The 14184-nt window shown below is 35.0% G+C and overlaps 1 protein-coding gene across 3 annotated transcripts in view; it reads right to left on the bottom strand.

Annotated features, from left to right (window-relative positions):
• Positions 1–13015, bottom strand: part of LOC306884981 (engulfment and cell motility protein 1-like) — a 93548-nt gene extending 80533 nt beyond the window's left edge. For 2 of the 3 annotated variants that reach the window (XM_079441267.1, XM_079441263.1), the window contains exon 1: positions 12925–13015. The gene's annotated coding sequence lies outside the window, so the exon portion shown is untranslated. Of the gene's footprint in view, positions 1–3691; positions 3768–12924 lie in introns of those variants that run through there. The other variant, XM_079441266.1, reaches the window with a different exon arrangement.
• Between the last annotated feature and the right edge of the window lie 1169 nt (positions 13016–14184).

Here is a 14184-nt window from a genome sequence, read left to right on the forward strand (position 1 = left end):
ATGCGTATTAATTAATCGGTTGCGAAACAATTCACAAAACAGTACTAAATGGAGTCTTCAAGCAGTGAGGACGATTTTGTTGTCCTCTCGCTTCTTAAAAAGAGAAAAAGAAAGGAAATATTTGGTCCATCCGATCCTGAGATATAGACAGGAAGGAGAGTTCCCCCTCCTTATTACGGAGCAGTGGGATTATCACAGCCGATTCAAAGGTTGCTTCAGGATATCAGTGGCTCAGTTTGATGCTTTGAGAGACGAAGTGGATGAACTTGACAATCGCCATTCTGGATTTTGCCGTTCGCTTGTATGGTGGCTCTGAATTGAGCTTTCTGACCCTCCATAGACAGCAACTCACACGTTCACTGACACGTTCAAGGCCCAGACAGTTAACAAGGACATCCTTATAAATGTCTATGTGACATCAATGGTTCAACCATAATTTCACGAAGCTACAAGAATACTTTTTGTGCACAAAGAAAACAAAATAATGACTTTATTCAACAATTCTTCTCCTCCTTGGACTTTCGAACACCTTGGAACACATTCTCCACCATTATCAAGAGTACCACGACACATGCACATGCATGTTCTACGTCAGCAGCAGCACACGCATGCATCGTCGTTATTTTGTTTTCTTTGCACACAAATGTATTTTTGTAGCTTCATAAAATTAACGTTGAACCACTAATGTCACTATTTTAATGAAATCCTATACCTTTCTGGGTCTTGAACGTGTCAGTTGCATTGCAAGGTGAAAATCTCATAATTTAATCAAAATTATCTTAATTTGTGTTCTGAAGATGAATGGGTTTGAAAGAACATGAGGGCGAGTAATTAATGACAGAATTTTACTAAAATGTTTACTAAAATTAATAAAAACTAATGAGTGTGAATAAAAATTTATAAAAAAAAATGACAAAAGCACAAAATAAAAAAATCTCTAAGAGTAAAACTAAAATGTAAAAATTAATGTTAAATCAGTTTTAATAAATATTATAGCGTGGCAACCACCCAAAATTAAATAAATTTTTTAAGACAGTTCAGCATTGTTTTTAGTGTTTTGAATTTGAAGTATAGTTGCTAAGGGTTTTACAGTAGCCTGTTGCTGTGCTGTTTCCAAGGTGTTTGGGTGGTTGCTCGGTGGTTATTTGCTGGCCCGGTTTTAAATTTCAATTCTCTACTCTCTTCTTGTCCCTATATACTGGTTCTCTCTTTCAACTGTCCAATCACTTAGAAAATAAACATCACACCTTTTCTCCACAAACTACACATTTTAGGTATTATGTATGCATGCATGCGGCACAAACATTGCAAGACAAGTTCACAGCTACAACTCTAATACAGAGAGTCATATGTTTGTTCAAAACCCTCAACCTTCAGAAAACCTATAACAGTGTTTCTTGCCTCAGCAAGCACCGCTAATAACACACATGCAGATCTAGCTAATTACATACTATAAACTCACTGTAAAGGGTTACGTTTCTACCCATTTTAAGCCAGCAATTCTAGATCTTGAGCACTGAAAATATAGAGCAACATGTCACCGCAATCCCTGATGGGTTAATTTATCCTGAATCGAGACCTGCACGAGTCTGGAACATTCTGTGATTGATTTGATGCTATTTTTACGCGTCCCACTTCAAGGAACTGGTTCAAATACACGGTCCATTTAAGTACAGAAAAAGTCCTCAAGAAACGAGACTCGCTCTGTAAAACTACAAGACTAATTTTCCGCTACTATCATTAGTGGAAAATATTCTTGAGAGCAATGAAAATAAACTCTCCGAGTTGCACAAACAAAGTGTTTGAGGGTCAAAAGCAATGCTTTAACCTGCACTGAGCCTTGACTGACTGGATTTTCTGAAGAACTATCATTCAGCGGCAGTAAAGTTTAAGCTTCCATACCAAGCATTATAATATATATATATATATACACATAATTATCCCAAGAACTGTAATTTGGGCAATAATAGCGTGCTATGGAAACACTGCGCGCTGTGGGAGTGCTGGCATAGATTATTGTCTGCTGGGCCTTCTAACCTTCAAAGCATCTTCCCTGTAGAGTGCAGCCGTTCTGTAGAGTCGCCAGGCTGTTCCTGAACCTGAGGTGCCAATGAACGGCTGTAGTCTTAAACGATCCGGTCGGTGCCAGGCGGAGGGGAGGGGAACAAAGAGACACTGTGCTTAACACACACACACAAAGCCAGCTGTCCCTTGCTCCTCCCAAACCCCCAGCTGTATCGAGTCTTTCACCAACCATCCCCCCCATCATCATTGGCCGAGACCAAACACAGCCCTTTCCACTGTCCATTTTCAGGATCTTCTCCTCAGTCAAACCGCCTTCACTGGAAACGCCCATCGCAATGCCAGCCTTCATTATGTGTGTGCGCCCACACACGCTTTCATCTTTGAGCCTCAGCCCTACTCTACCCATTTATTGGGGTTTGCTTTGGGCTGTTATTTTTCATGGTGGTACCATTTACATCTCTCAGGACGTCCTTCAGTTGATGTAGATCTATTATAGGCATGGGTGTGGCTACCTTTTTTCTTGTCGTTTGATTTTGGGACAATGACAAATAAGACTGTCCATGAAATATAGTTTAAAACATGCTTCAAGTAAAAACTGTCATGTGGTGTAAAGATCTACAAAAAAAAAAATGCATATACACCTTTTCTTTACACCTTTCCTTATTTTTATAAACCTATTTAAATATACTTTTCACGGTATTTTTTCCAAAAATATTATAAACTACTTGATAAATATCAATTGTTTTTGGTCAGTCGTACCACATGACATTTTACTACATGATTTAAGCCTTACTTGTCAAAATGTATCTAACATCTGAAGTGACTTCACAAACAGTAATAAAAGTCTATCTATGATATAATTTCCAGTTTTGTATTTCTTTTTCAGCATGTTTCTGCATGTTAGTTGCACCACATGACGTAAAGTTTTTTTTTTATATTAATATGTAGAGAAGCAGTTTTGTTAAAATATTTTTGAGAAGTAACAATAAAAAACTATGCAAGGTTCTTTTAAGAATCTTATTCTTTTGAGACTTTTTTTTCCTTCATGCTGTCAGGACAATTGTTTCTGGAAATTTAAATGAAGCTAAAATGAAATATAAATATGAAAAACTTAAACTTAAAAACCTAAATGAAAATTAGAAAGGCAACTTAGCAACTAACTGAGAAAAGATTTAAAAAAAAAAAAATACTATAAATAAAACTGAAAACAAGATAAATTAATGATCTTTTAAATTGCTTAAAAAAAACTAATAAAATGACGAAAGCACAGAACTCAAATTAAACAATAAAATTAAAACAATGAAAAATAAAACCAAAAACACAAAAATAAAAGCTCATTCAAAACACAATAAATACTATATATAATATAAATAACAAATTAACAGTGATTTTATCACCCTGATATTTTTTTACTTAAAACCCCAGAAAAAAATAATCAATCAAAATGAATTTTAATGTAGAAAATAAAAACATGCTCATCATAGAAGATGTGTATTCTAGGGCTGTCACGATTCGTCGATTTTAATCGACTTAATTTTGCTCGCGTCGACTAACCAGCAAAATACCGGAAGTGGCGAACTTCACGGACGAGAATCCATAAAACACATTATTAGACTATTTTCCAAGGCTGCGTGATATATTAAACCCATAATTAAGCATAATTTACCATCCAGACAAAAAGGGGCATCATGTTATTGACGCTGATCCAGCAGGTGAAGCGTGGCTCACAGTTTGTTTGTTTTTTAGGTGAACCAGAACAATTCAAAAATGCATCATAAAATGACCTTACTCTGTCTGCCTGTTCTCAAAATGTTGAAGATTCTTTTATTACACATTTGTTCATATTAAATCCATTACATCAGCGATAAAAGGCATCCTCAGAGTCCTGTTCTGGCCATCAAAAGAGTAATAACCCTCTTGAATGTCATTACAATGTGATCAAACAGGAAAGAACATAATGCTCATCTCTGAAAAAACATTCTACACGTCCGTTACAGCAGGAAATAGATGAGCGTGCACTGCAGGCGGCACAGGAAGCAGCTCACCTGACTCTCTACTCAGATTTCCTCTCCGCTGAGGACGGATGTGCAGTTTGTTTTGTTTCAGTTTTTTTTCAGAAACAGTGGCTCTAACGTGACTCCAGTTCAATCATGTAAAGAAAAACCTACAACAGTAAAAAGCCTCAGGTGACTGTTGAAATAAAACTTGGTATTGATACCCTAAACTGGTATTAATAGATAATAATTCAAGATCTCATTTTTATTTTTGTGTTTTATTTTTATTATTTTATTTCATGTTTATAAATTTAATTTAATTTGTATTATTTTATTTTGTTTTGTTTTATTTTAAAACTGGACAGAGTTAGATTTCTACAACAGTGCTCACTAACACACACACACACACACCATGCAGAAACAGGCCTGTCAGGGGTCAGACACTGTGACAATGTCTACAGCAGGTGGTCAGCAGACAGATGCACTGTCTGCCCGAGTTCATAGCAGCCTGACAGAAAGTGAAACAAATGGATAGGCACAGAAGAGTGAGAAGAAAAAAGAAACAGCTGAAAAACCACCTGCAGAACATTCCTAGCAGAACAGTAGCACAGGTCAACCATGTTTTCAGAGGAGACATTCCAGCACCTCAAAAAAAACAAGCTTCTCCCAGCAGCCATTTGTATCTGCAGCTTTAGGCCCTGCAGAGGGGAACATGCGGCCAACTTCTGCAAATGTGCATATCTTCTTTTGATCAGTATGACTGTAATTTCAAGAGACACAACTTCACAAGCTCTAGTTCATTCAGACAAGTTATGTTATCGCTGAGCTAAAACTCTAGACATTATGAAGCACTAAAGGGAGTGCTTTATTACAGATACCAGTTTTATCCTCACATATGGGTGGCACTAGACACCCACCAGCAGGTTCACAGACGCATGCAGGTTAACCAAACAATCCTGGACCATTTCAAGAGAAGGAAAAATACACTATGTGAATCAACATTTAGATGACTTCAGGTAGATTTTTGGCTATAAAATGTCACGGAATTTAGCTAATTTTGAATGAACAAATTAAAAGTAAGTCAGTGCAAATCAAAATGCGATATGTTCTAGTGTCTGTGAATATTAAGCAGCAGAAATTCCATTTAAATGAATCCTTCATGTTCTATGACTCGCAGTTTCGTTTACTCACACATAGGCTACTGAAGGGCGCATGATGCTCCCAATGTTTTCAGCACTAAACGAGGACATAAATACATGACAATAATATTTAGATTTGAATATTATCTTTAGATTTACTGTTTATTTTGAGAAAAAATATTGTCATATCATATCCAAACAGAAACTTTAAGGTCTTCACAGTGACCCGTCAAAACAAAAGTTTGGTTTAACTTGAAGAAACTGTGACAAATATATTGCTTAATTTAATGAAAGTACATCTACTACTAATAATAGAATTACTATTAAAACATTCTTTTTTAAGGAATATTTACCAGATAAAATACTTTATTTAGCAGAAAAATATAAATGCACAACACATTAGGCCTATTTGTTTTTTGTTTTTTTTATAAAATCAATTCATTAGAGATGCTTTTGATTATTAAAATATCATTAAAACCATTCAAATGGAATCCAGAAATTTAATGGAATACACAGAATTAATAAAAAAATAAAACTGAATTTGAGAAAAAAAAATAAATGCATTTCATAGGGCCTTAAAATGTTCATTTTTGTAAAAAAAATTAAATAGTTGTTGATGTGTGTAAATTTCACTGTTTGAATTAATAAACACATGCTTTTTGTGTAATAAAATTTAATTTTACCATTAAAATAGAATTCAGAAAAGTTTAAGTGGAAAAAAAAAAAAGAATTTGTGAAAAATAAATGGATTTCATAGGGCCCTATTATTATTATTATTTAATATTTTATATAAATATTAAATTAAATATTAAATAAAAATAATAAATAATATTAAATTAATTCATTTTTATTTTTTTATATAATATTTTAAGTGAAGTTAAACACTCTGCAAATGTAACTGTATTTATACTGTAGTGTGCACTCATCACTTTCAGCAGTGCTTCATTTGTTTACACAGAGACGCCCGCTGTTTACTGCTGCACATTCACCATCACACTGTAAAAGGGGCTCATCATCTCTGATATGTACTCCAACAGTGAATAAAATTCCTTGCTAGCACATTACACTCTCCTAGATCTTTTTATCCTCAAAAGCTTCTAAAGTCAAATCCAGACAGCGATGACAAATTCAGTCCCACTGTATGTGTCTACCCTCCTAAAATTGCAACCAAACACAGCCTGATGCTGTCACAAAAGGCACAGCCTGTGTCTTTTGTGACAGTATCAGGCTGCATTTGGTTCTGGTGGAACACAAATCTTTTTGATGAATCATCCGTCTTTAAATGAAACCTTGTGAAGGATAAAAGAGCAACGTACAGTCTACCCGCTAGTTTCATATAGCGCATGTCTGACACACCCAGCATAAACATCTCTACTGAGGCTTAATGTAATTAGTCGTAATGATGCTCATCAACAGGAAGAAAGCCAAAATGGGGGTGCAGTGTTTTCCTCTTTATGCAAAGAAACATTCTTGGAAAGGCATGCGACGCTGTTAGACCTCACTGAACCTGAGAGATAACAAGAGACAGACACAAAGACAAAGAAACCTAGGGCTTGTAGCTTCTAGTGCTCTTAGCATCCTGTCCAGACTTTCACTTCCTCTTCCTCTCATCCTTATGTCCTACATTTACATGCATGAATTTTCAGATTCATCCAAGTATATACATGGTCAATGAAACATAGAAATGTACTCTGTTTTTATGTTTCTTTTGGTTTTGATTTTAAATATTTTTTTTAATTTAATAACTCTTAACTTTAAAACCTTAAAAGTTAATTGAGTTAATACTGTTAATCAATCATATGCAAACAAAATATACTTGTGGTATTCAAAAATAATTATGTTTTAAATGTATTAATATTTATTAATAGAAATATATATTTTTTTATTAATTTCAATTAAATTAAAAGTTAAATTAATGGTGTGATAATGTTTCCTCCTCTGAAAACATTTAAAAACTCTTAATTTCAAAATCAATTATTAAGTACATTCTTAGCATTTTGAATATGTCAGTGTACAGATCTTAATCATTATTTGCAAATATATTTCAATATTTATATTTAATATTGATATATTTATTATGTATTAACACATTTCATCTCAATATTTAATTTATTATATGAATATAATAATATTTTATATTCATATGAATATGTTTTTATATTACATTTAATGTTAATATTTAATTTATATTTAAAGTAGATTTATAGATTTATATATTACATTTTAACATTTCATCTCATTTAATGTATTATTTATTAATATTTTATATTCATGAATATATATTTTATATTACATTTAATATTAATATTTAATTTATATTTAATATATATTTATTATATTTTAACATTTTGTCTCAATATTTCATTTATCATGTATTAATATTTTATGAATATATTTATTATATTACATTTAATGTTAATATTTAATTTATATTTAATATATATTTATTATATTTTAACATTTTGTGTCAATATTTCATTTATCATGTATTAATATTTTATGAATATATTTATTATATTACATTTAATGTTAATATTTAATTTATTATTTATGCATATTTGATATTTTTACAGTTTAACAGCACAAAGGTTTGAGGGTTTTAACCTAAAAATATAAATATATAAAAAATAACAATAAAACCTAATAATATAAAAAAAAAAAAATTATATATATATATATATATATATATATATATATATATATATATATATATATATATATATATAAATTAATTCAAATATACATTAAAAACATTCATCAGCATAGAAGAGGTTTAAGTCATTGTATTTTTGAATGGCAAAAAAAATAAAAAGATCATGTTATTAAGCAATTTCTCTCAAAAACAACTAACTAACGCATCTTAGAAACATGATGTTTTGCACTTGACCTGCGTCTCTCTTCTTCTATTCTCTCTGACTCACACTGAGCTCACAGTCTGACCTGAAGCAAAACACCACAGAGGAATCTGCAGGTCTGTATGTGTTTACAGAGAGCCAGTGAATCAGCACTCCAGCAAACACAGCCAATCCAACGGCTCACAACAGGAACGAGACGAATCTTAACCCAAGATGAAGCCCTAGAAAAGTGGATCAAGAAGTGGGCCATTAGTGCCCAACTTTAAAACTGCAGGATCCACGTGGAGAGGATCAAAGCTGGATTTGTGTTGATCCCTACACATGCTCCAACACTGTTAATACGGCCATCCCAGACCTCTTGCTCTTTTAATGGTCTAAGTCTTGGCTAAGTGACGAGATGGCATGATAACAGCATCAGGAAGCACACACTCGCCAGAGGGATAGAGAGCGAGCCGCCACATGTGACGGCCTTCCAAGAGAGAAAGTTTTTACTGCGAGCGCACAGCTGGAGCGCACAGCTGGGACGATCAAAAGCGGGCAGCTGTGGTGACCTGAGGCTCACAAAGACTATCTGTGCCCACTCATAGACGATAGACTGTGCCAAATCAGTACCAGCAGGACCAGTTCAACCAAATGTTGGTACATACAAGCAACGCCGCAGGATCACTGGCTTCCCGAGAGCACAGGTGCGAGGAAAAGCTTCAAATCCCGCCTAGCGTCGCTGGCACAGGCCAGAAATTATGCCCAACCCAGTTACAGAGGACGTTTAGACAAAAGTAAAACCAAACACAAGACACTGGACCCATTTGAACAGAAAACTAATTTTCAGACCTGGTTTTAGACTCACATTGATATTCATCATCCAACGCAAGGAAGTAATAGAACAGTTTCAACCCAATAAAACTACAACAGCATCACAGATTCTCTGTACGCTTCCACTGGCACTTATTAAGCGATGTTAACACCTTCATTTCAACCTGTCTGCATCTGTAATTAATGTATTGCCAGAAGCAGTAATTACATGCGCTGCAACATTATCCACTAAACCAGGAAATTGATCTTGGCAGGCTTTGCTGGAGGGATGGGGTGTTGATGCCCATCAGATGATATCTGGAGCCATAAGAAACAATAGCAATCTGATTTTATGCAGTGGAAGAGATACTGTCATCCTGGAAAGCATTTTCTTGGATAAAATTAGTATATTGTATATATTTCAGTGCAAGGTCAACATTTTTACAAAAAGAAATGCTCAATTATGAGTGCATTTTAAATGTGTACACACGTTTGGGGTGAGTAATTTTCCTTTAAGAGATTAATTAATGCATGGGCATTGATACTAAATTGATAAAAAGCAATGGGGAAGTCGTGGCCTAATGGTTAGAGAGTCGGACTCGTAATCCAAAGGTTGCGGGTTCAAGTCTCGGGCCGGCAGGGATTGTAGGTGGGGGGAGTGAATGTCCAGCGCTCTCTCCACCCTCAATACCACGACTGAGGTGCCCTTGAGCAAGGCACCGAACCCCCAACTGCTCCCCGGGCGCCGCAGCATGGCTGCCCACTGCTCCGGGTGTGTGTTCACGGTGTGTGTGTGTTCACTGCTGTGTGTGCGTGCACGTTGGATGGGTTAAATGCAGAGCACGAATTCCGAGTATGGGTCACCATACTTGGCAGTATGTCACTTCACTTCACTGGTTTTAAAGTTACAAATAAATAAATTGTTATTTTGAATTTTCTATTCATCAAAGAATATTTCAATGCTTATAATAAGAAATATTTGTGCACCAAATTGCAATGATTTCTGAAGGATTTGTGTGACACTGAAGACTGGAGTAATGATGCTGAAAATTCAATTTTGCCATCACAGAAATAAATTACATTTTAAAATATATTGAAATACAAAACAATCATTTAAAATTGCAATGATATTTTACAATATCACTGTCTTCAATATATTTTTGATCAAATAAATGCAGGCTTGGTGAGCTCAAGAGACTTATTTAAAAACCATTAAACATTGTAATCACCAAACATTTGAATATAGGCCTAGTTTATACCTGCTAAAATTAGACTGCCAACATTTACACTTGCAAATAAAGCTTACAGAAATTGACTAAAAGGTGCAATAGTTTCTCTATGTGACCACACTGAAGCTGCACTTGAAGAAGACAAAGCCAAAGATCCTCACTCTTATTTTGGAGGCAAGAAAGATAAGAGAAGACAGCGATGAACACATCAGACAAGGAACAGTTGAGAATCCCCCTTGAGTAAGTGAGTTTAGAAGTGAGATAAGGGGGCTGGGTGGTGAGAAAGATATAAAGTGAGGAAGAAGGGAAGAACGTGAAAGGCACACACAGAGAGAGAGAGAGAGAGAGAGAGAGAGAGAGAGAAAATCACTTGCAGTCAAGAACTCATCATAAATTGGCAAGGTTGCATTCAGAGGTGAGAGACTGAGAAACTGCAGAAAGTAATTTATATATACATGCCGCACATGTGCAGAATTTCAATGAGCCGTTCACACAGCAACTTCTTAAACTTCTGACTCTCTTAGAAAACTCATCTGATCTCAGTTACTGCCTCCACTGCACACACAGACAATGATAAACCCCCTGACATCAGAACTGAAGACAATGAAAAGCAGAAGCATTTCTTACTTGACTAAAAATGCCTCCCTCATGAGTTTAGCATGATGCAAAAACTTTAAAGAGAGGAAAAGCAACTGAAAGTAATGCAAATTCATCAAACCACTGTGGTCTAGTAGTATAAGCTCTGATATTGTGTCACGGTGCTCATTTAGGCTTTGTGGGTTCAAGTCCGGCTTGCAATACTTACTACTTTCCTTCCATGCTCTACTCTCTGTCAATCCTGTCCTATTTCACACTTTCTATATAACAAAAAATAACACAGCAGCACCCAAAAGACAGCAAAATGTGCATTTGACATTAATGTTGTGATGTGACTCAATTATTTCTGACCCAGAAAACATTCTACATGACGCTAAAATGCACTGGACATGCTTACATCTCGAGACCAACATTGCATGCATGCGATCTTAAGGACCTATTGGGCAAGACGCTGAGCTCACACTTGCCTCCAGACACAAAAGTGACTCAACGACATGACGATAAGAGAAACGGACTGCAACTGCAACAAAACACATTCTCATCTGGACTCCACAAGACAAGCATGCATCTGAACTACAAAGTCAAGGAAATATATGCATGAAAAAAGATGAAGACTTTGAGCTTCTGACCTTTTTGAACGAAAAGGAACAAACTATTTCCTTCCCAGAGGGCATGGAAGTTTTTACTACTTACAGATGTTATTTCTTCCTCAATTTTGAAACACTTTCTAAATAATAATAAATTGTTTATAAATGTAAATTATTGTATGTATATATTGTGGAATAAACCCCAGTATATACATACAATAAACCGGTGTATCAAGAGTTCTGCTGGTGTTTCAACAGTCTCAAATAAGGCTGCAACAAATAATTGGTATAATTGATGATACAAATAGTTAGCAACAAATGTCAGAAATTTTTTGGGCAAGTCAGTGAATATCAATAAATAAAATTTAACCGAAATAACATCAGTCAAAAAAGATCTACAGAAGTGAACCCATTGTGCATGAGCACCACCCTCCTAAAATTAAGTACTTTAAAATAAATACAGGAATTTTATATAAAGGCTTGACACATAGCAAAAAATGTACAAAACAATCCTTACAGTAAGCAAAATGTGATATTCCACTAAAGTTGGAGAAAAAAAAAAGATTTAAAAAAGACTTCTCAAAGTTGTACATAAAATAAAAAGTACTGGACTATATATTTTACAAGAAAACATTATTTTAATCTTTCTACTTCAAAATTTCATATTTAATTCAACATGTTACTTGACATTTCATTTGTGACGTTTCATTAACTATTTGTGAAATTTACTGTTGTATTCCACGTTTGTTTATTGCCGTCAATAAACTATTTTGTATGGGTCGTTTTAATAAAACAATGGCCATACATAACTTTCTCTCATACATTTAAATTTTGCATCTGAAGTAAGATAATTGCATTCAAGTGGAAAAAAAACAGTAGCCTTCTTTATTCCATTAATCGAAAGGACTATTAATTATCAGCACTAATCTCAGTATTTAAAGAGATATTTCACCTAAAAATATCAAATCTGTCATCGTTTACGCACATGTTAGGCACTAGGCAAAAGACTGACAGATTCAGTCACCATTCACTTGCATTGCATCTTTTTTGCCTACAATGAAAGTAAATGGTGACTGAGAATATCATTCTGTCTCACATCTCATTTTGTGTTCAACTGAAGAAAGTAATTCATTCGTGTTTGTAACGACATGATTGCGAGTAATATACATAATAACGCCATAAGAGCAAACGATGACAGAATTAGGGTGAGCCGTTTAACGAAACGGGACCTTTATTTCACGCACACAGTCACAGCCAAACTAAAGTCGTTTTCTCAAGTTCACGTTGATCTTCCATTAAATAAAAAAACCGTATTATGAGCAAAATAAGTTTCAAATGACAGAAAATATAATGCTTTTCTATTTCACTATGTTATAAAGACAAAAGAGAAGTCATTGTGCAGAAGTCTCTCAAATTAACACTGTTGAACAGGATGCATCATAAAATGAAACCACTGATGTTTGTGACACTCTTTTGTCTCACTCAAGTTTGAGTGCGTTTGTGGAATAAAACAGGCATGAAGTGAAGCACTGAGCTCTGTCAAACTCTCCACCCGCTGCAATCTGTCTGTCCTCGCTCAATACAGGGGCTATTCTTACAACTGCACACTACAGCGCTTTAACTTCAGCCAGCGAGGATGAAACAGCATCGCACCGACACCAGGTCAACATCACGCGAATCGGCAACGCGAAATAAATCGTACGAACCTGAAGCGGCGAGGCGACTTTTCCTCCTTCCAGGGATTGATGTTTGGGAGTTTGTTGCAGTCGCGCGCTCACTCCCTTTCTCTAGTGCACTAGATAGATAGCGCTGATGTTGTTTTCACTTCCTCTTTCCTCCTCCTCCCGGCTCATGATTGGTTCCGCCGCTTCAGGAATCCACCAATCACAGCTCAGTAGATCCTGATCATTCAATAGACAGATAAAAGCGCATCAGGGTGCTTTCTCAGTCTAGTCTAGTTGTTATCTTAAATTTGATGTTTTTGCTTCTTGATATAAATTATTTGTCGGATATTTTTTTATATATAGTAAAGAAGACATATAGGGACTTTCCAATGTTAAAACTGATCTGTAACACTTCATTATATATTTCATTAAGAACATTAACTAACATTACTACATTTGCTACCCTGCACCACAAAACCAGTCATAAGAGTCAATTTTTTAAAATTAACTTTTATACATCATCTGAAAGCTGAATAAATTATCTTTTCATTGATGTATGGTTTGGCCGAGATACAACTAGCTGTAATCTGTAATCTGAGGGTGCAAAAAAACCTAAATGTCGAGAAAATCATCTTTAAAGTTGTTTGTTTAAAGAAGTTTAAAGTCCTTAGCAATGACTCATACAATGTATTTTTGGCTATTGCTATAAATATACCCATGCTACTTATGACTGGTTTTGTGCTCCAGGGTCACATTTTAGGTTTTAACAGATCACCAGAAAAGTATAGAAAATAGATTCAAAATTAATACAATTTAATTTGTATAAATAAAAAAATATATATAATAATTTTAAATATCCCCATAACCTAAAATATAAATCCCCAATGGTTTATATATATATATATATACACTCACCTAAAGGATTATTAGGAACACATGTTCAATTTCTCATTAATGCAATTATCTAATCAACCAATCACATGGCAGTTGCTTCAATGCATTTAGGGGTGTGGTCCTGGTCAAGACAATCTCCTGAACTCCAAACTGAATGTCAGAATGGGAAAGAAAGGTGATTTAAGCAATTTTGAGCGTGGCATGGTTGTTGGTGCCAGACGGGCCGGTCTGAGTATTTCACAATCTGCTCAGTTACTGGGATTTTCACGCACAACCATTTCTAGGGTTTACAAAGAATGGTGTGAAAAAGGAAAAACATCCAGTATGCGGCAGTCCTGTGGGCGAAAATGCCTTGTTGATGCAAGAGGTCAGAGGAGAATTGGCTGACTGATTCAAGCTGATAGAAGA

Source organism: Barbus barbus (assembly GCF_936440315.1).
Source record: "Barbus barbus genome assembly, chromosome: 19".
In the NCBI taxonomy this organism is placed as follows: Eukaryota; Metazoa; Chordata; class Actinopteri; order Cypriniformes; family Cyprinidae; genus Barbus; species Barbus barbus.